The sequence below is a fragment of the Carassius carassius genome, chromosome 18 (assembly GCF_963082965.1).
Source record: "Carassius carassius chromosome 18, fCarCar2.1, whole genome shotgun sequence".
NCBI classification, from domain to species: domain Eukaryota; kingdom Metazoa; phylum Chordata; class Actinopteri; order Cypriniformes; family Cyprinidae; genus Carassius; species Carassius carassius.
The window spans coordinates 30,986,856-31,014,423 of NC_081772.1; the positions used below are offsets into that span (position 1 = coordinate 30,986,856).

Sequence of the window (27,568 nt, forward strand, 5' to 3'; positions counted from 1 at the left end):
GAAAAGGAAAAGAGAAGGAGAAAGAGGGGAAAGCAAGAAAAAGAAAACAATTATCCATCAAACTTCATGAACACTCACAAAGGATTTAAGTAAAGTGTTTGATTGGTTTTTGACTATATTTTTAATAAAAAAAAATAATTATAATAATAATAATCTGACAAACACACCACACACTCTTGCCAGGACTTGCACCTGGAATCTTCCACCCAAAGGGTGGATGTGTTACTATTACACCACAAGAGTTGTGTCTTTCTTTTTTTTTTACAAACACTGCAAATTAAACACTGGAAACAGCAACTAAAAACAAAATGTTCACAGCACAACACACACACAGCACAACATATGCAACTATATAAAAACCTAACTATATACATTACTATATACACCAATGAAAAAAAAAATCAAAGAACTCCCTGTACATTCTCCCTCCACTGTGCAACAGAGAGGCCTGAGGCTGGACAATACCACCGGCCCTTCAGCTGAGTGTGGCCAGTTGTCTTATTTTTTGCCAGCCCACACTGCTTGCAGATATAGTGATATATATCCTTTGCTAGTCGTTTCCATGGTGGTTCACCTCTAGCCACTCGCTCCTCATCCTCTTGGGCAGCTTTCTGCCTTCTCCATGTGCGCTGCCTGGGCTGAGTAGAGGGACAAGTTTGTGATGGCAATGTATGAGGCTGCTGGAATTGGGGAGGGGGCTGGAATTGGGGAGGCGGCTGGAATTGGGGAGGTGGCTGGAATTGGGAAGGTGGCTGGAATTTGGGGAGGGGGCTGGAATTGGGAAGGTGGCTGGAATTGGGGAGGGGGATGGAATTGGGTAGAATGAGGCAGTGGTAGACCTGGTTGGCAGCTGGGAAAGGGTGGGTAGGACCCAGGGGGGAATGCAAAGTTTGGTGCTGGTGGGTATATGGGAAATGCAGAGTAAGATCCAGGAGGAGGGGTGGGCATTGGGCACCTGTTGGAGATACGCTTTACGAATGAAGGCCTCTCCCTCCTGATTTGCTGAATCCTGAAATACCATGGCCTCATGCCCATGCTGTGCAGCAACAGCTGGAAGTTCGCGCACTTCAGGAAGAGCCTCCTTTGCCAAATATACTTGTTTGGGCAGTGCAGTACCCTGCAGAAGCATGTCTCTGTCTACACGTTTCTGTCTTTTTAGTAGCCTGCAAGAGAAAAATTCTTCATCTTAAATTAGCAATTTAAGTGAATAAAAGCCCATTGTCTTTACTTCCTGTAGCATAATTTTTAAAAGCATGTACAAGAAGGTTTTATAAGTACAATCTTGATATGCTACTGTGATTGTGCAAAAGTATCGCATAAAACAAGACTCACCACGAGGAGACAGTAGTGGTGTTTATCGGGACCAGAACAAGGTTAGTCTGTCCTAGAACCTCTCTGCTGTCCTCCATCAGCTGCTTTAAGTGGCTGTATACCACCACAATAGATTGTGGAATTGGCAGAGTTTTTCCTTGTGTGTCCCTGGGCCTGTTCCGTGCTTGCTGAAACTCTTTCAAAAGCCTTAGGCAAACACATTCACAGACCCTGTGGACTTCAGGGTCCTGAGCTGCCTGCCCATGAGTCATGAACAATCTATGGAAAAGAAAGATGATATAATCTGAACTGTATACTGGGTTATAAACTAGTGACGATCCAAATAGTCAAATTACCTCTCTGCTGCCTGCTGTCCTGGAGCAGAGCCACTCTGCTTCCTGGATGCTCTCCAAGGTCCTGTCAAAGCCTTCTTCTTAACCCTCTGGCTATATTTTGATGGTACCTTGTCCATGGCATGCAGAGCCATGTACAGCTGGACTATGTTGGCCTCCTCTTGTGATGACAAGGCAGTGATCGTTCGGTTTAGGCCAACCAAATAGGCTGCCAGGGCATCAACTGCCTCCCAGCCCAAGACACCTCTGGAATCACACTGTGTACTCTGGAAATTGAGAAAAACGCCAAACACAGTCCAATAAACATATACGGTGTTGTAATAATTATTTTGCATTGTACATGCATATATTTTAACTTTACACATTGGTGACAATAGGCGTTTTGCACTGTACCAGATACATTTTTTTTAAAAGTAAAAAATAGTACAGGATAGCAATATTACCTGGCTTGATGTGCTAGGACTTGCAGTGTCATCCTCCTCTTCCTCAGTGACCTCCTCATCTGGGGATTTGGGTTCAGTGTCACCCACCTGACTTGTCACCTGGACCTGCACGACAGCTACTGGAGAGTCATCAGCCCTAAGGTCAGCTGCATGGCACACAGTCGTGTCAATTTCACTATCCTCTTCGGGCTCCTCTGGGGGGACTTCAGGCATGTCATTGTGGTGTGCAATCAACTGGTCGCCTCTATTGGACTGGGCCAACAAGTACTCCACTGCAATGCGCTCCCCTGCAATAATTTGTACCACATTGTTAATGGGGAGAGGACACACACACTCACACACACACACAAACAAACAAACACAGGAGAGAGAGAAATACTCCAATGCTCAGCATTTTCCTGTGAGATATCTTACCAGTGGGTTTTCCTGGAGGGTTAAATTCTGGCATCAAAGCCCGACCAAGGACCCGTTGGCTCATGCTGTTTAAATGAGACATTGTGCAGACATCAAATGTCCTTAGGGTTGAGGCCCCCACCACAGATACAGCTTCTTTTGCCCGGCTCATGTTCCACCTCGAGGCCCCCTCTAACATGTACATTTGTGTGTGCATGGCATTGCATCTCCATCCTAAGAATGAAAATGCACAGATTCAGTCAGCAATTATTTTAAACTGAGGACATACAAATTTAATGACACAGTTATAGAACAGTAACACATAATAATGAGACTGATAGTAAATTCCATGAAAACAAGCCAAATCCAGGTAGCACCCATGGTTCTGTTGTTGACACAATAGCGATCTTTTCAACGTAAAAATCTACAAAACATACTGCAATTTAATATTCAGAATTTACCAGGAATGAAGGCACACTGGTGGCGGTGAAAACTCTCCAGCGATTATGACCCCCTGCCACACCTAAGCACGTTTAGGACTTTGCCACCCTTCTGGAGTGTCCCCGTCTTTGTGTACAACTCTACATGTGGAGGGTCCTGGATGCACTCGAGGTGTTTTTGTTGCATCTCCCAGACATGGTGCATGCTGTCAGGGTTAACCAGGCGAAACCCTGTAGTGTCAGTTAGCTCCCACACTGATTCCAGCAGCCCTGAAATCATGGCCCGGATCTCCTCAGACCTGCGTGTCCGCCGCCTACAGTGCTTCGCGAGTTCACCTGGGCTGATGCTGGCCATGAGCTGAGCCTCAGTGGAAGCCTTTCCACCATGGCTGCACTTCCACTTCCCTCTCTTGGCAGCCTTAAGTTCTCTCACATCCTCCTGATCCCACTCAAAGATACAGGAGTAAAGTTTTGAACAAAAGGTACCATAGAGAGGGTGGTGCTCTGTAGTAAGGCCACAGTTGAATCTTCTCATAAAATGGAAGATATCTAGCCTTACAATAGACTTCCATGGTCGAAAAAGTTTTAACACTGAAGATGCACCTGTGGAGGAGAAAAAATAAAAAACATGCATTTGATTTAATTTCAAACATACTTTTCAGTCAATATATTTTATTACAATTTTTAATACACTGGCTGTAAAAATAATACTAATTAATTACCATCACCAATAAGGAAAGGGGAACTTTTTTTACACCACTATTAATTTTATAAAATATATTGCAGTGCACATTTGATAAAGTAGTAATTTGAAAATCTCACCTGACTGACTGCAGCAATCCCGGTCAACATAGATGACCTCGGGCTCTTGCTCGCCAGCATTCTGGTAGCGTTTGACGACACCCTGGCAAAGCTCCTCCAGTCCTGCGCCTTCAGCTGTTGTCAGAACACTGTTCAGAACCTGGCCGAGCTCATTGCCAATGTTGGTCATCCATGCAGCCGTGTCCCCAATGCCACCAGCCAGCTTTTTGGTGATCTGAAAAACAAAAAGAAGGAAAAATAAAGACATTCTGACAAGCTTAATTATACATTTTATTTGATTTGTTATGGTACATTATAATATATATATAACACAAATGTATATAACACAACATTTTTCATCATGTTGAAATTCTTTCTGGCTGAAAATAAACCTCATGCTGAAACCTTCATGTATTGTACCTTCTTTGTAGAATCCATCTTCAGGATTCGGCCATAGGTGGAGGTAATCACCCCCTTCATCTCGTCCAAATGGCTGAGGATATCGTTGGAGTGGACAGTCTCAAACCACTGGGCGAGTGGAAGTGGCCTGAAGGGTGCGGGTGCAGAAAAGGCAGGTGCCGTTGCAGATTGGACCAGGGTAACCTTTCTCAAATGATGCTCACAATTAGAGAGGTACTGGATGGTGCGTCATGCCCACTCCTCACTGTGGGCTTCCTCTACTGCTGACTGGAAGTAGGAGGAACTGTTACCACTGGTCCTTGGCCTGAGTAAAGTCACACATTTCCTTTCCAGGGCTAGCTGAGTGGTCAGCACCGCTGGAAACATGGTCCTGTGTGCCACATCCAGTTGTGAAAGGATGTCCTGGCTCCATGGGCATACTGGCAACTTGCATGCACTGCAGCGTGGATAGTCCCCACCCACAAGGTAATAGCGGCTATCCATGTCAATCACCTCCCTGACCTTCGGGTAAATTCCTGAATGGTGCATCTTCCGGCCACACTGTGGGCATTTAAGAGGAATGTCCCACATCCTCATTGGTGCCCACAAGAACATCCTCTGTCGGAAGTACCACTCGGGCTCATGAGGACATGGCTTGGGCTGCATCGATGGATAAAACCAGTTCACCTGGATCTTCTGTCTCAGCTGCCCTGTGGGCTCATAGAGGCACTTGGCAATCCACACCCAATCTGCTGGCTGGAGGACTCTCTTGAACTGACTGCGAAGAAAGCTCTCCCAGTCAGTAATAGCCTGAGGCAGAGATGGTGTAGGCTGCAGTGAGGGTACTGGATGTGAGGATGGAGTGGGCTGTGGAGATGGAGAGCACCATGGAGGTGGTGGTGAGGGCTTTGGAGCTGGAGAGTGGTGTGGGAATTGAGTGGGCCCTGGGGATGGAGACACTGGTACTGGCATTGGAGACGGCAAGTGCTGTGGAGGTGGAGGCAGCCATGGAGATGGTGAGGGGCAAGGAGATGGTGTGGGATTTTTTGAAGGACTGACACGTGGAGCCAATAGAGCCCCATAATGGCTCGACTCAATGTGTTGGAGGAGTCTGACGGCACCCTGGACCCTGACCCCACAGCTGTCACACCTCTCTTCAATGTGGTGGTCAGAGAGGTTGCCGGAGAACTTCTCTGCCTCCACAACCACACTACACAGAGAACATTTCACCCCATGTACTTCCTGTGATGTCCCGGTCTCCTCTGAGCTGCCGCCTGCCTTTACCTTAGGCCCTGACTCAATCAAGACCTTATCTGTTGACTGGGAGAAAATTAATATTAGGAACAAAAGAAGGTCTTACTATTCATGTTAAATAATTACACCAATTACTCTGCAGAACTGTACTGAGAATATATTCTGAGAATATATCAGGGGTTGGTGCATAAAATAGTGTATTACACGATACAGGGACTTATCATGCCTTTGATATATTATATCGTATACCTACCTTATGGAACCCACAAGTGCACACTATGTGCCTGCCAAACAGGTCCACCTTATTCCCCCTATGCAGGGGACAGGCATCAATCCGCTCCAGGACCTCCTTCCATTTTCTGCTTCCAGGCCTTTTTCCTGTACTGAACTGGAAGGTGCCCTGGGCATACCTGTGGCAGATGTCGTTCCAATAAGCAGAGGATTTGCCTGTTTTGGTCATATCTGAACAATAATGGGGAACAAATCAATGTGGTTAAATATGTGTTAATATAGCAACAGTAGAAAGGAGTTTATTGGAGTTTTATATTTATACACACACACACATATACAGTATATATATATATATATATATATATATATATATATATATATATATATATAAAGAATCACATCAAGTATACAAAAGCAGACATGTTGAGTGGTGAAATATGTGGCAGGTTAATAGTTTTCTGCAGTAAATATGTTCCTACTTGCAAAAAATTGCAAATAGCTTTTGATGTATAATTATAAAAACTGTGTTTGTATATAAAGTAAGAAAGGGGGAAAAACTAGATATTTAATGAATACGTGGAATAGTAAAATATTTAAATACATTCAGTAAAGAATCACTCAGTCATGACTGAAATAAAATAGGGAATGGATACTTGGAATACTGAATGATGAAATGAAATTCTTGCAAAGATATAGAAAATAAAAACTTGTTATGAATCGAAGGCTTAACAAGCATCAGTTAGCGACACGTTAAGTTAGCTTGCCTTGCTACGCAAGCGTAGAACGATCAGAATAATCTTTATTCCAAATCATGAATTAATGTTTGAACAAATAGGATAACACTGATGTCACGGATTTGTATTGTGATAACGCTTACCTTGAATCTCCGCATAGCAGATGTCCAGTGAGTTACAAACAGCTGGAATATCACGAAACTCATTCAGCCAATCAGCGGCGAGATTGGCATGTCAACTTGCTGATTGGCTATTTCCTCTCGGTAGGAATTGATTGGCTCCTTTGCCCCATCTGTTCGAAAGTTTCGGATTTGCGTTAGGAACTGTTCGGATTAATTTAGGATGTGTTCGGACTTTCGTTCTGACTTTGTTAGGAATTGTTGCGACCTTGTTCGGAAGTATTCAAATGTTGTTAGGAAGTGTTAGGAAGTGTTAAGCCGTCCGATCGCTGGAAGGTACGGCCACGACTACGCCTAATGTTAGAAAGCAAGCCCCCTTGTCTGGTTTCGCCCTGCACAGGCCAAGCTTCAGAAACAAAATCACGCAGAAAGATGAGGTGGTAAAAGAATGAGGATTCGAACCTGCGCCGGGAGACCCCAATGGATTTTTAGTCCATCGCCTTAACCACTCGGCCACGACTACGGGAGTAGACAAATTTCTGCTCAGTTTGTGTCCAACACTGCTGCCTGACCTACTTGCAACCAACCCAGCTCAGTCAGCAAGCGGAGATTGCAAGCTAGCCCTGCAAGCGTGTAAAAAAGCGGTCCCACTGAGGAGAAATCAGGCTGCCATGTCTCATCCTATGTAATGGGGTTTTTTCAGTACTGGCCCTGGGGACCGACAGCACTGCACAAATGGGAGGTCTTTCTTATTCTACTCACTCCGTGAGCACTCTTTCCTAAAGGGCTGACCATCAGAATCATGTGTGCCGAACAAGGGAGATGCACTGATCCCCGGGAGAAGGAAGGAACATCGCTCTAATACAGAGTCAGCAGAAGAGATGGACCCGTAGTGATAGCAAGCTGAGCCCTCCAAAAAGTAGACTGACCTTCGCCCAAACAGGGACTTGAATTAAGCAGACCACCTTCTGCCCTGTTGTGTGTCACATTGCTGCCTGACCTACTTGCAACCTAGCAAGCCGAGATTGTAAGCTAGCCCTGGAAGCGTGTAAAACAGCAGTCCCACTGAGGAGAAATCAGGCTGCCATGTCTCATCCTATGTAATGGGGTTTTTCAGTGCTGGGCCTGGGGACCGACAGCACTGCACATTTCGGAGGTCTGTCTTATTCTACTCACTCTGTGAGCGCGCTTTCCTAACGAGCTGACCATCAGAATCAGGTGTGCCAAACAAGGGAGGTGCAATGATACCCTGGAGCAGGAAGGAACACCGCTCCAGTACAGATTCAGAAGAAGAGATGGACCGTAGTGATAGCAAGGTGACTCCTCCAAAAGCAGATAGACTTCACCCTAACAGGGACTTGAATCCTGGACCCTCAGATTAAAAGTCTCATGCTCTACCGACTGAGCTATCCAGGCTCTTGTGGAGCACAGGCTTCTCACCTTTTATAAAGCAGCAATTTTACAACAAGCTGCCCAGAAGAGACGCAGGTGTCACAAGGATGAACGCTAGAAATAGTTATGGCACAGAGAGCGAAGGACCATAGATGGCACAATTACAGTCACAGAAAGCTAAAGCAATACTGCAAATCCCTCCCGTAGTCGGCAGAGTTCGAACCTGCACAGGGAGACCCCAATGGATTTCAAGTCCATCGCCTTAACCTCTCGGCCACGACTACGCCTAATGTTTGAAAGCAAGCCCCCTTGTCTGATGGCGCCCTGGACAGGCCAAGCTTCAGAAACAAAATCACGCAGAAAGATGAGGTGGTAAAACATTTTCAACCTTCCAGTATACTCAACGGCAAATGGTTGCCATGACCCTGATTCGAACTGGGGTTGCTGCGGCCACAACGCAGAGTATTAACCACTATACGATCACGGCATGCCACTGGCTCACCCAAGAGAACCCCTGGAGCCCGGATACAAGAAGCAGCAGCGGCGTGTTTGTCCATCGAAGAGGGACTGGACATTTCGCAAATAAGTGCGAGGACCATGAAAAATGCATGGATGCTTTGCCTCATGGCCTTCAGCAAACAGTTTAGTCAGCAGGATTTGAACTTGCGAGGGGAGACCCCAATGCATTTCTAGTCCATCGCCTTAACCACTCGGCCACGACAACGGGAGTAGACAAATTTCTGCTCAGTTTGTGTCCAACACTGCTGCCTGACCTACATGCAACCAACCCAGCTCAGTCAGCAAGCGGAGATTGCAAGCTAGCCCTGCAAGCGGGTAAAACAGCATTCCCACTGAGGAGAAATCAGCCTGCCATGTCTCATCCTATGTAATGGGGTTTTTCAGTACTGACCCTGGGGACCGACAGCACTGCACAATTGGGAAGTCTGTCTTATTCTACTCACTCTGTGAGCACTCTTTACTAAAGGGCTGACCATCAGAATCAGGTGTGCCGAACAAGGGAGATGCACTGATCCCCGGGAGCAGGAAGGAACATCGCTCTAGTACAGAGTCAGCAGAAGAGATGGACCGTAGTGATAGCAAGCTGAGGCCTACAAAAAGAAGACTGACCTTCGCCCAAACAGGGACTTGAATTAAGCAGACCACCTTCTGCCATGTTGTGTGTAACACTGCTGCCTGACCTACTTGCAATCTAGCAGGAGGAGATTGTAAGCTAGCCCTGGAAGCGGCTAAAACAGCAGTCCCACTGAGGAGAAATCAGGCTGCCATGTCTCATCCTATGTAATGGGGTTTTTCAGTACTGGCCCTGGGGACCGACAGCACTGCACAAATGGGAGGTCTGTCTTATTCTACTCACTCTGTGAGCACTCTTTCCTAAAGGGCTGACCATCAGAATCATGTGTGCCGAACAAGTGAGATGCACTGATCCCCGGGAGAAGGAAGGAACATCGCTCTAATACAGAGTCAGCAGAAGAGATGGACCCGTAGTGATAGCAAGCTGAGGCCTCCAAAAAGTAGACTGACCTTCGCCCAAACAGGGACTTGAATTAAGCAGACCACCTTCTGCCCTGTTGTGTGTCACATTGCTGCCTGACCTACTTGCAACCTAGCAAGCCGAGATTGTAAGCTAGCCCTGGAAGCGGGTAAAACAGCAGTCCCACTGATGAGAAATCAGGCTGCCATGTCTCATCCTATGTAATGGGGTTTTTCAGTTCTGGGCCTGGGGACCGACAGCACTGCACAATTCGGAGGTCTGTCTTATTCTACTCACTCTGTGAGCGCGCTTTCCTAACGAGCTGACCATCAGAATCAGGTGTGCCAAACAAGGGAGGTGCACTGATACCCTGGAGCAGGAAGGAACATCGCTCCAGTACAGATTCAGAAGAAGAGATGGACCGTAGTGATAGCAAGGTGACTCCGCCAAAAGCAGACAGACCTTCACCCTAAAAGGGACTTGAACCCTGGACCCTCAGATTAAAAGTCTGATGCTCTACCGACTGAGCTATCGAGGCTCTTCTGGAGCACTGGCTTCTCACCTTTTATAAAGCAGCAGTTTTACAACAAGCTGCCCAGAAGAGACGCAGGTGTCACAAGGATGAAAGCTAGAAGCAGTTATGGCACAGAGAGCGAAGGGCCATAGAAGGCACAATTACCGTCACAGAAAGCTAAAGCAATACTGCAAATCCCTCCCGTAGTTGGCAGAGTTCGAACCTGCGCAGGGAGACCCCAATGGATTTCAAGTCCATCGCCTTAACCTCTCGGCCACGACTACGCCTAATGTTAGAAAGCAAGCCCCCTTGTCTGGTGGCGCCCTGCACAGGCCAATCTTCAGAAACAAAATCACGCAGAAAGATGAGGTGGTAAAAATTTTTCAACCTTCCCGTATACTCAACGGCAAAGGGTTGCCGTGACCCGGATTCGAACTGGGGTTGCTGCGGCCACAACGCTGAGTACTAACCACTATACGATCACGGCGTGCCACTGGCTCACCCAAGACAACCCCTGGAGCCCGGATACAAGAAGCAGCAGCGGCGTGTTTGTCCATTGAGGAGGGACTGGACATTTCGCAAATAAGTGCGAGCACCATGAAAAATGCATGGATGCTTTGCCTCATGGCCTTCAGCAAACAGCGTAGTCGGCACGATTCGAACCTGCGCGGGGAGACCCCAATGGATTTCTAGTCCATCGCCTTAACCACTCGGCCACGACTACGGCAGTAGACCAATTTCTGCTCAGTTTGTCTCCAACACTGCTGCCTGACCTACTTGCAACCAACCCAGCTCAGTCAGCAAGCGGAGATTGCAAGCTAGCCCTGCAAGCGGGTAAAACAGCGGTCCCACTGAGGAGAAATCAGCCTGCCATGTCTCATCCTATGTAATGGGGTTTTTCAGTACTGGCCCTGGGGACCGACAGCACTGCACAATTGGGAAGTCTGTCTTATTCTACTCACTCTGTGAGCACTCTTTCCTAAAGGGCTGACCATCAGAATCATGTGTGCCGAACAAGGGAGATGCACTGATACCCTGGAGCAGGAAGGAAAACCGATCCAGTACAGATTCCGAAGAAGAGATGGACCGTAGTAATAGCAAGGTGACTCCGCCAAAAGCAGACAGACCTTCGCCCGAACAGGGACTTGAACCCTGACAGTTTTACAACAAGCTGCCAAGAAGAGACGCAGGTGTCACGAGGATGAAAGCTAGAAGCAGTTATGGCACAGAGAGCAAAGGACCATAGAAGGCACAATTATCGTCACAGAAAGCTAAAGCAATACTGCAAAGCCCTCCCGTAGTCGGCAGGGTTCGAACCTGCGCGGGGAGACCCCAATGGATTTCAAGTCCATCGCCTTAACCTCTCGGCCACGACTACGCCTGATGTTAGAAAGCAAGCCCCCTTGTCCGATGGCGCCCTGCACAGGCCAAGCTTCAGAAACAAAATCACGCAGAAAGATGAGGTGGTAAAAAATTTTCAACCTTCCCGTATACTCAACGGCAAAGGGTTGCTGCGGCCACAACGCAGAGTACTAATCACTACACGATCACGGCGTGCCACTAGCTAACCCAAGAGAACCCCTGAAGCCCGGATACAAGAAGCAGCAGCGGCGTGTTTGTCCATCGAAGAGGGACTGGACATTTCGCAAATAAGTGCGAGGACCGTGAAAAATGCACAATTCGGAGGTCTGTCTTATTCTACTCACTCTGTGAGCGCGCTTTCCTAACGAGCTGACCATCAGAATCAGGTGTGCCCAACAAGGGAGGTGCACTGATACCCTGGAGCAGGAAGGAACACAGCTCCAGTACAGATTCAGTAGAAGAGATGGACCGTAGTGATAGCAAGGTGACTCCGCCAAAAGCAGACAGACCTTCACCCTAACAGGGACTTGAACCCTGGACCCTCAAATTAAAAGTCTGATGCTCTACCGACTGAACTATCCAGGCTCTTGTGGAGCACTGGCTTCTCACCTTTTATAAAACAGCAGTTTTACAACAAGCTGCCCAGAAGAGAAGCAGGTGTCACGAGGATGAAAGCTAGAAGCAGTTATGGCACAGAGAGCGAAGGACCATAGAAGGCACAATTACCGTCACAGAAAGCTAAAGCGATACTGCAAATCCCTCCCGTAGTCAGCAGAGTTCGAACCTGCGCAGGGAGACCCCAATGGATTTCAAGTCTTCCCATATACTCAACGGCAAAGGGTTGCCGTGACACGGATTAGACCCGGGGTTGCTGCGGCCACAATGCAGAGTACTAACCACTATACGATCACGGCGTGCCACTGGCTCACCCAAGACAACCCCTGGAGTCGGATACAAGAAGCAGCAGCGGCGTGTTTGTCCATCGTAGAGGGACTGGACATTTCGCAAATAAGTGCGAGGACCGTGAAAAATGCATGGATGCTTTGCCTCATGGCCTTCAGCAAACAGCGTAGTCAGCAGGATTCAAACCTGCGCGGGGAGACCCCAATGGATTTCTAGGTCATTGCCTTAACCACTCGGCCACGACTACGGGAGTAGACCAATTTCTGCTCAGTTTGTGTCCAACACTGATGCCTGTCCTACTTGCAACCAACCCAGCTCAGTCAGCAAGCGGAGATTGCAAGCTAGCCCTGCAAGCGGGTAAAACAGCGCTCCCACTGAGGAGAAATCAGGCTGCCATGTCTCATCCTATGTAATGGGGTTTTTCAGTACTGGCCCTGGGGTCCGACAGCACTGCACAATTGGGAAGTCTGTCTTATTCTACTCACTCTGTGAGCACTCTTTCCTAAAGGGCTGACCATCAGAATCAGTTTGCCGAACAAGGGAGATGCACTGATCCCCGGGAGCAGGAAGGAACATCGCTCTAGTACAGATTCAGCAGAAGAGATGGACCATAGTGATAGCAAGCTGAGGCCTACAAAAAGAAGACTGACCTTCGCCCAAACAGGGACTTGAATTAAGCAGACCACCTTCTGCCATGTTGTCTGTAAGACTGCTGCCTGACCTACTTGCAACCTAGCAAGCCGAGATTGTAAGCTAGCCCTGGAAGCGGCTAAAACAGCAGTCCCACTAAGGAGAAATCAGGCTGCCATGTCTCATCCTATGTAATGGGGTTTGTCAGTACTGGCCCTGGGGACCGACAGCACTGCACAAATTGGAGGTCTGTCTTATTCTACTCACTCCGTGAGCTCTCTTTCCTAAAGGGCTGACCATCAGAATCATGTGTGCCGAACAAGGGAGATGCACTGATCCCCGGGAGAAGGAAGGAACATCGCTCTAATACAGAGTCAGCAGAAGAGATGGACCCGTAGTGATAGCAAGCTGAGGCCTCCAAAAAGTAGACTGACCTTCGCCCAAACAGGGACTTGAATTAAGCAGACCACCTTCTGCCCTGTTGTGTGTCACATTGCTGCCTGACCTACTTGCAACCTAGCAAGCCGAGATTGTAAGCTAGCCCTGGAAGCGGGTAAAACAGCAGTCCCACTGAGGAGAAATCAGGCTCCCATGTCTCATCCTATGTAATGGGGTTTTTCAGTGCTGGGCCTGGGGACCGACAGCACTGCACAATTCGGAGGTCAGTCTTATTCTACTCACTCTGTGAGCGCGCTTTCCTAACGAGCTGACCATCAGAATCAGGTGTGCCAAACAAGGGAGGTGCACTGATACCCTGGAGCAGGAAGGAACACCGCTCCAGTACAGATTCAGAAGAAGAGATGGACCGTAGAGATAGCAAGGTGACTCCGCCAAAAGCAGACAGACCTTCACCCTAACAGGGACTTGAACCCTGGACCCTCAAATTAAAAGTCTGATGCTCTACTGACTGAGCTATCCAGGCTCTTGTGGAGCACTGGCTTCTCACCTTTTATAAAGCAGCAGTTTTAAAACAAGCTGCCCAGAAGAGACGCAGGTGTCACAAGGATAAAAGCTAGAAGCAGTTATGGCACAGAGAGCGAAGGACCATAGAAGGCACAATTACCATCACAGAAAGCTAAAGCAATACTGCAAATCCCTCCCGTAGTCGGCAGAGTTCGAACCTGCGCAGGGAGACCCCATTGGATTTCAAGTCCATCGCCTTAACCTCTCGACCAAAAACAGGGCAAAAGGGACTGCTACAAGGGGGAAAGAAAGGGAAAAGAGAAGGAGAAAGGAGGGAAAGCAAGAAAAAGAAAAAAAATTATCCATCAAACTTCATGAACACTCACAAAGGATTTAAGTAAAGTGTTTGATTGGTTTTTGACTATATTTTTAATAAAAAAATTAATAATAATAATAATAATTGTACAGGAAGGTTTTATAAGTACAATCTTGATATACTACTGTGATTGTGCAAAAGTATCGCATAAAACAAGACTCACCACGAGGAGACAGTAGTGGTGTTTATCGGGACCAGAACTAGGTTAGTCTGTCCTAGAACCTCTCTGCTGTCCTCCATCAGCTGTTTTAAGTGGCTGTATACCACCACAATAGATTGTGGAGTTGACAGAGTTTTTCCTTGTGTGTCCCTGGGCCTGTTCCGTGCTTGCTGAAACTCTTTCAAAAGCCTTAGGCAAACACATTCACAGACCCTGTGGACTTCGGTGTCATGAGCTGCCTGCCCATGAGTCATGAACAATCTATGGAAAAGAAAGATGATATAATCTGAACTGTATACTGGGTTATAAACTAGTGACGATCCAAATAGTCAAATTACCTCTCTGCAGCCTGCTGTCCTGGAGCAGAGCCACTCTGCTTCCTGGATGCTCTCCAAGGTCCTGTCAAAGCCTTCTTCTTAACCCTCTGGCTATATTTTGATGGTACCTTGTCCATGGCATGCAGAGCCATGTACAGCTGGACTATGTTGGCCTCCTCTTGTGATGACAAGGCAGTGATCGTTCGGTTTAGGCCAACCAAGTAGGCTGCCAGGGCATCAACTGCCTCCCAGCCAAAGACACCTCTGGAATCACACTGTGTACTCTGGAAATTGAGAAAAATGCCAAACACAGTCCAATAAACATATACGGTGTTGTAATAATTATTTTGCATTGTACATGCATATATTTTAACTTTACACATTGGTGACAATAGGCGTTTTGCACTGTACCAGATACATTTTTTTTTAAAAGTAAAAAATAGTACAGGATAGCAATTTTACCTGGCTTGATGTGCTAGGACTTGCAGTGTCATCCTCCTCTTCCTCAGTGACCTCCTCATCTGGGGATTTGGGTTCAGTGTCACCCACCTGACTTGTCACCTGGACCTGCACGACAGCTACTGGAGAGTCATCAGCCCTAAGGTCAGCTGCATGGCACACAGTCGTGTCAATTTCACTATCCTCTTCGGGCTCCTCTGGGGGGACTTCAGGCATGTCATTGTGGTGTGCAATCAACTGGTCGCCTCTATTGGACTGGGCCAACAAGTACTCCACTGCAATGCGCTCCCCTGCAATAATTTGTACCACATTGTTAATGGGGAGAGGACACACACACTCACACACACACACAAACAAACAAACACAGGAGAGAGAGAAATACTCCAATGCTCAGCATTTTCCTGTGAGATATCTTACCAGTGGGTTTTCCTGGAGGGGTAAATTCTGGCATCAAAGCCTGACCAAGGACCCTTTGGCTCATGCTGTTTAAATGAGACATTGTGCAGACATCAAATGTCCTTAGGGTTGAGGCCCCCACCACAGATACAGCTTCTTTTGCCCGGCTCATGTTCCACCTCGAGGCCCCCTCTAACATGTACATTTGTGTGTGCATGGCATTGCATCTCCATCCTAAGAATGAAAATGCACAGATTCAGTCAGCAATTATTTTAAACTGAGGACATACAAATTTAATGACACAGTTATAGAACAGTAACACATAATAATGAGACTGATAGTAAATTCCATGAAAACAAGCCAAATCCAGGTAGCACCCAGGGTTCTGTTGTTGACACAATAGCGATCTTTTCAACGTAAAAATCTACAAAACATACTGCAATTTAATATTCAGAATTTACCAGGAATGAAGGCACACTGGTGGCGGTGAAAACTCTCCAGCGAGGATGACCCCCTGCCGCACCTAAGCACGTTTAGGACTTTGACACCCTTCTGGAGTGTCCCCGTCTTTGTGTACAACTCTACATGTGGAGGGTCCTGGATGCACTCGAGGTGTTTTTGTTGCATCTCCCAGACATGGTGCATGCTGTCAGGGTTAACCAGGCGAAACCCTGTAGTGTCAGTTAGCTCCCACACTGATTCCAGCAGCCCTGAAATCATGGCCCGGATCTCCTCAGCCCTGCGTGTCCGCCGCCTACAGTGCTTCGCGAGTTCACCTGGGCTGATGCTGGCCATGAGCTGAACCTCAGTGGGAGCCTTTCCACCATGGCTGCACTTCCACTCCCCTCTCTTGGCAGCCTTAAGTTCTTTCACATCCTCCTGATCCCACTCAAAGATACAGGAGGAAAGTTTTGAACAAAAGGTACCATAGAGAGGGTGGTGCTCTGTAGTAAGGCCACAGTTGAATCTTCTCATAAAATGGAAGATATCTAGCCTTACAATAGACTTCCATGGCCGAAAAAGTTTTAACACTGAAGATGCACCTGTGGAGGAGAAAAAATAAAAAAACATGCATTTGATTTAATTTCAAACATACTTTTCAGTCAATATAATTTATTACAATTTTTAATACACTGGCTGTAAAAATAATACTAATTAATTACCATCACCAATAGGGAAAGGGGAACTTTTTTACACCACTATTAACTTTTATAAAATATATTGCAGTGCACATTTGATAAAGTAGTAATTTGAAAATCTCACCTGACTGACTGCAGCAATCCCGGTCAACATAGATGACCTTCAGGCTCTGGCTCGCCAGCATTCTGGTAGCGTTTGACGACACCCTGGCACAGCTCCTCCAGTCCTGCGCCTTCAGCTGTTGTCAGAACACTGTTCAGAACCTGGCCGAGCTCATTGCCAATGTTGGTCATCCATGCAGCCGTGTCCCCAATGTCACCAGCCAGCTTTTTGGTGATCTGAAAAACAAAAAGAAGGAAAAATAAAGACATTCTGACAAGCTTAATTATACATTTTCTTTGATTTGTTATGGTACATTATAATATATATATAACACAAATGTATATAACACAACATTTTTCATCATGTTGAAATTCTTTCTGGCTGAAAATAAACCTCATGCTGAAACCTTCATGTATTGTACCTTCTTTGTTGAATCCATCTTCAGGATTCGGCCATAGGTGGAGGTAATCACCCCCTTCATCTCGTCCAAATGGCTGAGGATATCGTTGGAGTGGACAGTCTCAAACCACTGGGCAAGTGGAAGTGGCCTGAAGGGTGCGGGTGCAGAAAAGGCAGGTGCCGTTGCAGATTGGACCAGGGTAACCTTTCTCAAATGATGCTCACAATCAGAGAGGTACTGGATGGTGCGTCGTGCCCACTCCTCACTGTGGGCTTCCTCTACTGCTGACTGGAAGTAGGAGGAACTGTTACCACTGGTTCTGGGCCTGAGGAAAGTCACACATTTCCTGTCCAGGGCTAGCTGAGTGGTCAGCACCGCTGGAAACATGGTCATGTGTGCCACATCCAGTTGTGAAAGGATGTCCTGGCTCCATGGGCATACTGGCAGCTTGCATGCACTGCAGCATGGATAGTCCCCACCCACAAGGTAATAGCGGCTATCCATGTCCATCACCTCCCTGACCTTCGGGTAAATTCCTGAATGGTGCATCTTCCGGCCACAATGTGGGCATTTAAGAGGAATGCCCCACATCCTCATTGGTGCCCACAAGAACATCCTCTGTCGGAAGTATCACCCGGGCTCAGGAGGACATGGCTTGGGCTGCATCGATGGATAAAATCAGTTCACCTGGATCTTCTGCCTCAGCTGCCCTGTGGGCTCATAGAGGCACTTGGCAATCCACACCCAATCTGCTGGATGGAGGACTCTCTTGAACTGACTGGGAAGAAAGCTCTCCCAGAATATATGAATGTATATTAATATGTGCATGATTACCATCTGTTTGAGTGCAAATCAGCCCAAATCAGCTCGCTATTACTGAATGGTCATGGCTATCAAAGTGAACGCGTCTATATGAATAGGGAGAGTGGATTATTTACTTCGGAACATTTGTGTTATTACCATCTGTATAAGTGGCCATCAGCACATCAGCACTTATTTGCATCGTAATTCATTGTAAAATATGCATCTCTAGCAATCTCAGGATGTTTTATATTGGCAAACAATGTTAAATCTTTTTTTATTTTTCTTATTATTCTTATTTTTCTTACTCAAATTATTCTTATTTTATTTTTCTACTGCTCAAATAAATCATTTATATGATGTCTAAGTTTATGTCTAGAGTTTTATAATTGAAAAAAACTATGCAGTGGTATGTTTACTGACTAAATAGTTTGTAGAAGTCTTCAATACTATTGGGAAATATATTTTCTTATATTTGGGGGGGTGGGGGGTGTAGACATAGTCTCAGAAAAATATTTGCAGGAGTCTCATTTTTCATTATATTTTATTCAGATTTGAAATAGAAACTCATGAGACATGTGGCTTTCAACCCATTACTTTTCTAGATTGCTCCAGGACTTATTTCATGTATTTTTATATCAAATAAAAAAATATTTAAGAGTGGTAAAAAAAATTCAAGGCACTTTAGTGTCTATAACTTTTAATATTTTTGAGCATTATAAAATCTGACTTTGACCCGATTTTGGTGCAGTTCGGCCCCGTTTTGGCGGAGTTACAGCTTGGCAAAGTGTGTGACATTTTGGTTAATATTCACCACATGTGGTGAATATTGAATATACACATTTTTTCTATGCATATTTCTACAGTGTTATGGGATAAAACTTACAAAAATGGATTCCTGGGAGCTAAAATTTATCTGTCCACGGAACCATTAGGAAGGGCGTGCTGAATAAATGGTAAATGGGAGGTTTTTTTTTAAAAAAAATGTCCATTTACAATTTATTCAGCGGGACCTCCATAGTGCTCCCGTGGACATAATTTTTTTATGCATATTTTACATTATTATTGGATGAAACTTACATGAATGGATTCCTCTAAGTGTCCTGAGTACAGTACAGGTTTTTCATTAACCATATTGCAAATTTACCTCCTGACCACCATGAAAACAGATCCCGATGCAGTGTTATTTTCTGCTAAAAGGTTGCAAGCTATAGCAGTTTTAACACATGGCCAGTCTTCATTATTACGTGATAAAACTTACATGAATGGGTTCCCCTTGGTGTCCTAAATACATTACAGGTATTTTCATTAACAATAACACATATTTGAAATAAATAAAGTTAAATACAGTTGCTATTTAATGAACAGTGAGATACGCACCACAAGTGGTGCACATGTGTGCCAAAATTCAACGCTCATTTTAATGCAAATTCTACAGTATTATGTAATAAAACTTACATGAATGGATTCCTCTTAGTGTGCTGAGTACAGTACAGGTGTTTCCTCTAGGCCTCATCCTAAGATTTTTCTTCCGACTTCCACCCCCCTCGAGCTGCCTTCTCTAGCAGGGGAGGGTGCACCCTGGCCGGCATGGATGAGTACTTGCGAGGGGGTGGATGGTACTATTTATTGCTAATATCTCCGCGAAGCAGTGGAAAAAATTGATCCTCCCGCGCCGGTCAGGGGTCTCCCGTGGGCCAGCGCAGTCCGGCAGACATCGACACCGCATCCGGCAAAAATTTTTTGGGGTCAGCGCGCAGGTCCCCTTAACCCACGTACACGAGCCCTCAAACTTATACCTGAATGGACGCTCCAAAAAAAATTGACTTTATGGACACTCTTTCCTAGAGGGCTGACCATAAGAATCAGGTGTGCCGAACAAGCCAACCAATTTCTGCTCAGTTTGTGTCCAACACTGCTGCCTGACCTACTTGCAACCAACCCAGCTCAGTCAGCAAGCGGAGATTGCAAGCTAGCCCTGCAAGCGGGTAAAACAGCGATCCCACTGAGGAGAAATCAGGCTGCCATGTCTCATCCTATGTAATGGGGTTTTTCAGTACTGGCCCTGGGGACTGACAGCACTGCACAATTGGGAAGTCTGTCTTATTCTACTCACTCTTTAAGCACTCTTTCCTAAAGGGCTGACCATCAGAATCAGGTGTGCCGAACAAGGGAGGTGCACTGATACCCTGGAGCAGGAAGGAACACCGCTCCAGTACAGATTCAGAAGAAGAGATGGACCGTAGTTATAGCAAGGTGACTCCGCCAAAAGCAGACAGACCTTCACCCTAACAGGGACTTGAACCCTGGACCCTCAAATTAAAAGTCTAATGCTCTACCGACTGAGCAATCCAGGCTCTTGTGGAGCACTGGCTTCTCACCTTTTATAAAGCAGCAGTTTTACAACAAGCTGCCCAGAAGGGACGCAGGTGTCACAAGGATGAAAGCTAGAAGCAGTTATGGCACAGAGAGCGAAGGACCATAGAAGGCACAATTACCGTCACAGAAAGCTAAAGCAATACTGCAAATCCCTCCCGTAGTCGGTAGAGTTCGAACCTGCGCAGGTAGACCCATATGGATTTCAAGTCCATCTCCTTAAACTCTCGGCCACGACTACGCCTAATGTTAGAAAGCAAGCCCCCTTGTCTGGTGGCGCCCTGCCCAGGCCAAGCTTCAGAAACAAAATCACGCAGAAAGATGAGGTGTTCAAGCTACCCGTATACTCAACGGCAAAGGGTTGCCATGACCCGGATGCAAACCGGGGTTGCTGCGGCCACAACGCAGAGTACTAACCACTATACGATCACGGCGTGCCACTGGCTCACCCTAGACAACCCCTGGAGCCCGGATACAAGAAGCAGCAGCGGCGTATTTGTCCATCGAAGAGGGACTGGACATTTCGCAAATAAGTGCGAGGACCCTGAAAAATGCATGGATGCTTTGCCTCATGGCCTTCAGCAAACAGCGTAGTCGGCAGGATTCGAACCTGCGTGGGGAGTAACCAATGGATTTCTAGTCCATCACCTTAACCACTCGGACACGACTACGGGAGTAGACCAATTTCTGCTCAGTTTGTGTCCAACACTGCTGCCTGACCTACTTGCAACCAACCCAGCTCAGTCAGCAAGCGGAGATTGCAAGCTAGCCCTGCAAGCGGGTAAAACAGCGATCCCACTGAGGAGAAATCAGGCTGCCATGTCTCATCCTATTGTAATGGGGTTTTTCAGTACTGGCCCTGGGAACCGACAACACTGCACAATTAGGAGGTCTGTCTTATTCTACTCACTCTGTGAGCACTCTTTCCTAAAGGGCTGACCATCAGAATCAGTTTGCCGAACAAGGGAGATGCACTGATCCCCGGGAGAAGAAAGGAACATCGCTCTAGTACAGAGTCAGCAGAAGAGATGGACCGTAGTGATAGCAAGCTGAGGCCTACAAAAAGAAGACTGACCTACGCCCAAACAGGGACTTGAATTAAGCAGACCACCTTCTGCCCTGTTGTGTGTCACATTGCTGCCTGACCTACTTGCAACCTAGCAAGCCGAGATTGTAAGCTAGCCCTGGAAGCGGGTAAAACAGCAGTCCCACTGAGGAGAAATCAGGCTGCCATGTCTCATCCTATGTAATGGGGTTTTTCAGTGCTGGGCCTGGGGACCGACAGCACTGCACAATTAGGAGGTCTGTCTTATTCTACTCACTCTGTGAGCGCGCTTTCCTAACGAGCTGACCATCAGAATCAGGTGTGCCAAACAAGGGAGGTGCACTGATACCCTGGAGCAGGAAGGAACACCGCTCCAGTACAGATTCAGAAGAAGAAATGGACCGTAGTGATAGCAAGGTGACTTCGCCAAAAACAGACAGACCTTCGCCCGAACAGGGACTTGAACCCTGGACCGTCAGATTAAAAGTCTGATGCTCTACCGACTGAGCTATCCAGGCTCTTGTGGAGCACTGGCTTCTCACCTTTTATAAAGCAGCAGTTTTATAACAAGCTGCCTAGAAGAGACGCAGGTGTCACAAGGATGAAAGCTAGAAGCAGTTATGGCACAGAGAGCGAAGGACCATAGAAGACACAATTACTGTCACAGAAAGCTAAAGCAATACTGCAAATCCTTCCGGAAATGGGAAGAGTTCGAACCTGAGCAGGGAGACCCCAATGGATTTCAAGTCCATCGCCTTAACCTCTTGGCCACGACTACGCCTAATGTTAGAAAGCAAGCCCCCTTGTCTGATGGCGCCCTGCACAGGCCAAGCTTCAGAAACAAAATCACACAGAAAGATGAGGTGGTAAAAAATTTTCAACCTTCCCGTATACTCAACGGCAAAGGGTTGCCATGACCCGGACTCGAACTGGGGTTGCTGCGGCCACAATGCAGAGTATTAACCAATATACGATCACGATGTGCCACTGGCTCACACAAGACAACCCCTGGAGTCCGGATATAAGAAGCAGCAGCGTCGTGTTTGTCCATCGAAGAGGGACTGGACATTTCGCAAATAAGTGCGAGGACCGTGAAAAATGCATGGATGCTTTGCCTCATGGCCTTCAGCAAACAGCGTAGTCAGCAGGATTCGAACCTGCGCGGGGAGACCCCAATGGATTTCAAGTCCATCACCTTAACCATTTGGCCACGACTACGGGAGTAGACCAATTTCTGCTCAGTTTGTGTCCAACACTGCTGCCTGACCTACTTGCAACCAACCCAGCTCAGTCAGCAAGCGGAGATTGCAAGCTAGCCCTGCAAGCGGGTAAAACAGCGGTCCCCCTGAGGAGAAATCAGGCTGCCATGTCTCATCCTATGTAATGGGGTTTTTCAGTACTGGCCCTGGGGACCGACAACACTGCACAATTGGGAAGTCTGTCTTATTCTACTCACTCTGTGATCACTCATTCCTAAAGGGCTGACCATCAGAATCAGGTTTGCCGAAAGAGGGAGATGCACTGATCCCCGGGAGCAGAAAGGAACATCGCTCTAGTACAGAGTCAGCAGAAGAGATGGACCGTAGTGATAGCAAGCTGAGGCCTACAAAAAGAAGACTGACCTACGCCCAAACAGGGACTTGAATTATGCAGACCACCTTCTGCCATGTTGTGTGTAACACTGCTGCCTGACCTACTTGCAACCTAGCAAGCCGAGATTGTAAGCTAGCCCTGGAAGCGGGTAAAACAGCAGTCCCACTGAGGAGAAATCAGTCTGCCATTTCTCATCCTATGTAATGGGGTTTTTCAGTGCTGGGCCTGGGGACCGACAGCACTGCACAATTCTGAGGTCTGTCTTATTCTACTCACTCTGTGAGCGCGCTTTCCTAACGAGCTGACCATCAGAATCAGGTGTGCCAAACAAGGGAGGTGCACTGATACCCTGGAGCAGGAAGGAACACCGCTCCAGTACAGATTCAGAAGAAGAGATGGACCGTAGTGATAGCAAGGTGACTCCGCCAAAAGCAGACAGACTTTCACCCAAACAGGGATTTGAACCCTGGACCCTCAGATTAAAAGTCTGATGCTCTACCGACTGAGCTATCCGGGCTCTTGTGGAGCACTGGCTTCTCACCTTTTATAAAGCAGCAATTTTTCAAACAAGCTCCCCAGAAGAGACACAGGTGTCACGAGGATGAAAGCTAGAAGCAGTTATGGCACAGAGAGCGAAGGACCATAGATGGCACAATTACAGTCACAGAAAGCTAAAGCAATACTGCAAATCCTTCCGGAAATGGGAAGAGTTCGAACCTGCGCAGGGAGACCCCAATGGATTTCAAATCCATCGCCTTAACCTCTCGGCCACGACTACGCCTAATGTTAGAAAGCAAGCCCCCTTGTCTGATGGCGCCCTGCACAGGCCAAGCTTCAGAAACAAAATCACGAAGAAAGATGAGGTGGTAAAAAATTTTCAACCTTCCCGTATACTCAACGGCAAAGGGTTGCCGTGACCCGGATTCATCATCGAAGAGGGACTGGACATTTCACAAAAAAGTGCGAGGACCATGAAAAATGCATGGATGCTTTGCCTCATGGCCTTCAGCAAACAGCGTAGTCGGCAGGATTCGAACCTGCGTGGGGAGACCTTAATGGATTTCTAGTCCATCACCTTAACCACTCGGCCACGACTACGGCAGTAGACTAATTTCTGCTCAGTTTGTGTCCAACACTGCTGCCTGACCTACTTGCAACCAACCCAGCTCAGTCAGCAAGCGGAGATTGCAAGCTAGCCCTGCAAGCGGGTAAAACAGCGGTCCCACTGAGGAGAAATCAGCCTGCCATGTCTCATCCTATGTAATGGGGTTTTTCAGTACTGACCCTGGGGACCGACAGCACTGCACAATTGGGAAGTCTGTCTTATTCTACTCACTCTGTGAGCACTCTTTCCTAAAGGGCTGACCATCAGAATCAGGTGTGCCGAACAATGGAGATGCACTGATCCCCGGGAGCAGGAAGGAACATCGCTCTAGTACAGAGTCAGCAGATGAGATGGACCGTAGTGATAGTAAGCTGAGGCCTACAAAAAGAAGACTGACCTTCACCCAAACAGGGACTTGAATTAAGCAGACCACCTTCTGCCCTGTTGTGTGTCACATTGCTGCCTGACCTACTTAAAACCTAGCAGGCCGAGATTGTAAGCTAGCCCTGGAAGCGGGTAAAACAGCAGTCCCACTGAGGAGAAATCAGGCTGTCATGTCTCATCCTATGTAATGGGGTTTTTCAGTGCTGGGCCTGGGGACCGACAGCACTGCACAATTCGGAGGTCTGTCTTATTCTACTCACTCTGTGAGCGCGCTTTCCTAACGAGCTGACCATCAGAATCAGGTGTGCCAAACAAAGGAGGTGCACTGATACCCTGGAGCAGGAAGGAACACCGCTCCAGTACAGATTCAGAAGAAGAGATGGACCATAGTGATAGCAAGGTGACTCCGCCAAAAGCAGACAGACCTTCGCCCGAGCAGTGACTTGAACCCTGGACCCTCAGATTAAAAGTCTGATGCTCTACCGAATGAGCTATCCGGGCGCTTGTGGAGCACTGGCTTCTCACCTTTTATAAAGCAGCAATTTTACAACAAGCTGCCCAGAAGAGACGCAGGTGTCACGAGGATGAAAGCTAGAAGCAGTTATGGCACAGAGAGCGAAGGACCATAGATGGCACAATTACCGTCACAGAAAGCTAAAGCAATACTGCAAATCCCTCCCGTAGTTGGCAGAGCTCGAACCTGCGCAGGGAGACCCCAATGGATTTCAAGTCCATCGCCTTAACCTCTCGGCCACGACTACGCCTAATGTTAGAAAGCAAGCCCCCTTGTCTGATGGCGCCCTGCACAGGCCAAGCTTCAGAAACAAAATCACGCAGAAAGATGAGGTGGTAAAAAATTTTCAACCTTCCCGTATACTCAACGGCAAAGGGTTGCCGTGACCCGGATTCGAACCGGGGTTGCTGCAGCCACAACGCAGAGTACTAACCACTATACGATCACGGCGTGCCACTGGCCCACCCAAGACAACCCCTGGAGCCCGGATACAAGAAGCAGCAGCGGCGTGTTTGTCCATCGAAGAGGGACTTGACATTTCGCAAATAAGTGCGAGCACCATGGAAAATGCATGGATGCTTTGCCTCATGGCCTTCAGCAAACAGCGTAGTCGGCAGGATTCGAACCTGCGCGGGGAGACCCCAATGGATTTCTAGTCCATCGCCTTAACCACTCGGCCACGACTACAGGAGTAGACAAATTTCTGCTCAGTTTGTGTCCAACACTGCTGCCTGTCCTACTTGCAACCAACCCAGCTCAGTCAGCAATCGGAGATTGCAAGCTAGCCCTGCAAGCGGGTAAAACAGCGCTCCCACTGAGGAGAAATCAGGCTGCCATGTCTCATCCTATGTAATGGGGTTTTTCAGTACTGGCCCTGGGGACCGACAGCACTGCACAATTGGGAAGTCTGTCTTATTCTACTCACTCTGTGAGCACTCTTTTCTAAAGGGCTGACCATCAGAATCAGTTTGCCGAACAAGGGAGATGCACTGATCCCCGGGAGCAGGAAGGAACATCGCTCTAGTACAGAGTCAGCAGATGAGATGGACCGTAGTGATAGCAAGCTGAGGCCTACAAAAAGAAGACTGACCTACGCCCAAACAGGGACTTGAATTAAGCAGACCACCTTCTGCCATGTTGTGTGTAACACTGCTGCCTGACCTACTTGCAACCTAGCAAGCCGAGATTGTAAGCTAGCCCTGGAAGCGGGTAAAACAGCAGTCCCACTGAGGAGAAATCAGGCTGCCATGTCTCATCCTATGTAATGGGGTTTTTCAGTGCTGGGCCTGGGGACCGACAGCACTGCACAATTCGGAGGTCTGTCTTATTCTACTCACTCTGTGAGCGCGCTTTCCTAACGAGCTGACCATCAGAATCAGGTGTGCCAAACAAGGGAGGTGCACTGATACCCTGGAGCAGGAAGGAACACCGCTCCAGAACAGATTCAGAAGAAGAGATGGACCGTAGTGATAGCAAGGTGACTCCGCCAAAAGCAGACAGACCTTCGCCCAAACAGGGACTTGAACCCTGGACCCTCAGATTAAAAGTCTGATGCTCTACCGACTGAGCTATCCAGGCTCTTGTAGAGCACTGGCTTCTCACCTTTTATAAAGCAGCAGTTTTACAACAAGCTGCCCAGAAGAGACGCAGGTGGCACAAGGATGAAAGCTAGAAGCAGTTATGGCACAGAGAGAGAAGGACCATAGAAGGCACAATTACCGTCACAGAAAGCTAAAGCAATACTGCAAATCCCTCCCGTAGTCGGCAGAGTTCAAACCTGCACAGGGAGACCCCAATGGTTTTCAAGTCCATCGCCTTAACCTCTCGGCCACGACTACGCCTAATGTTAGAAAGCAAGCCCCCTTGTCTGGTGGCACCCTGCACAGGCCAAGCTTCAGAAACAAAATCACGCAGAAAGATGAGGTGGTAAAAAATTTTCAACCTTCCCTTATACTCAACGGCAAAGGGTTGCCGTGACCCAGATTCGAACCAGTGTTGCTGCAGCCACAACGTAGAGTACTAACCACTATACGATCACGGCGTGCCACTGGCTCACCCAAGACAACGCCTGGAGCCCTGATACAAGAAGCAGCAGCGGCGTGTTTGTCCATCGAAGAGGGACTGGACATTTCGCAAATAAGTGCGAGGACCGTGAAAAATGCATGGATGCCTTGCCTCATGGCCTTCAGCAAACAGCGTAGTCAGCAGGATTCGAACCTGCGCGGGGAGACCCCAATGGATTTCTAGTCCATCGCCTTAACCACTCGGCCACGACTACAGGAGTAGACCAATCTCTGCTCAGTTTGTGTCCAACACTGCTGCCTGTCCTACTTGCAACCAACCCAGCTCAGTCAGCAAGCGGAGATTGCAAGCTAGCCTTGCAAGCGGGTAAAACAGCGCTCCCACTGAGGAGAAATTAGGCTGCCATGTCTCATCCTATGTAATGGGGTTTTTCAGTACTGGCCCTGGGGACCGACAGCACTGCACAATTGGGAAGTCTGTCTTATTCTACTCACTCTGTGAGCACTTTTTCCTAAAGGGCTGACCATCAGAATCAGGTTTGCCGAACAAGGGAGATGCACTAATCCCCGGGAGCAGAAAGGAACATCGCTCTAGTACAGAGTCAGCAGAAGAGATGGACCGTAGTGATAGCAAGCTGAGGCCTACAAAAAGAAGACTGACCTACGCCCAAACAGGGACTTGAATTAAGCAGACCACATTCTGCC

At 47.5% G+C, this 27,568-nt stretch overlaps 9 non-coding genes across 9 annotated transcripts; all 9 read right to left on the reverse strand.

Moving 5' to 3' along the window:
* Positions 1-10,518: 10,518 nt before the first annotated feature.
* trnas-aga (transfer RNA serine (anticodon AGA)) lies at positions 10,519-10,600 on the reverse strand. Its single transcript has one exon. It is a non-coding gene; the product is annotated as a tRNA-Ser (tRNA).
* Positions 10,601-11,172: 572 nt separating this feature from the next.
* trnas-uga (transfer RNA serine (anticodon UGA)) lies at positions 11,173-11,254 on the reverse strand. Its single transcript has one exon. It is a non-coding gene; the product is annotated as a tRNA-Ser (tRNA).
* A 10,437-nt stretch (positions 11,255-21,691) lies between these two features.
* On the reverse strand, positions 21,692-21,764 carry trnak-uuu (transfer RNA lysine (anticodon UUU)). The gene has a single exon. It is a non-coding gene; the product is annotated as a tRNA-Lys (tRNA).
* A 618-nt stretch (positions 21,765-22,382) lies between these two features.
* Positions 22,383-22,464, reverse strand: trnas-uga (transfer RNA serine (anticodon UGA)). The gene has a single exon. It is a non-coding gene; the product is annotated as a tRNA-Ser (tRNA).
* Positions 22,465-23,283: 819 nt separating this feature from the next.
* trnak-uuu (transfer RNA lysine (anticodon UUU)) lies at positions 23,284-23,356 on the reverse strand. Its single transcript has one exon. It is a non-coding gene; the product is annotated as a tRNA-Lys (tRNA).
* A 1,864-nt stretch (positions 23,357-25,220) lies between these two features.
* trnah-gug (transfer RNA histidin (anticodon GUG)) lies at positions 25,221-25,292 on the reverse strand. The gene has a single exon. It is a non-coding gene; the product is annotated as a tRNA-His (tRNA).
* A 155-nt stretch (positions 25,293-25,447) lies between these two features.
* Positions 25,448-25,529, reverse strand: trnas-aga (transfer RNA serine (anticodon AGA)). Its single transcript has one exon. It is a non-coding gene; the product is annotated as a tRNA-Ser (tRNA).
* An 818-nt stretch (positions 25,530-26,347) lies between these two features.
* trnak-uuu (transfer RNA lysine (anticodon UUU)) lies at positions 26,348-26,420 on the reverse strand. The gene has a single exon. It is a non-coding gene; the product is annotated as a tRNA-Lys (tRNA).
* Positions 26,421-27,038: 618 nt separating this feature from the next.
* trnas-aga (transfer RNA serine (anticodon AGA)) lies at positions 27,039-27,120 on the reverse strand. The gene has a single exon. It is a non-coding gene; the product is annotated as a tRNA-Ser (tRNA).
* Positions 27,121-27,568: the final 448 nt, after the last annotated feature.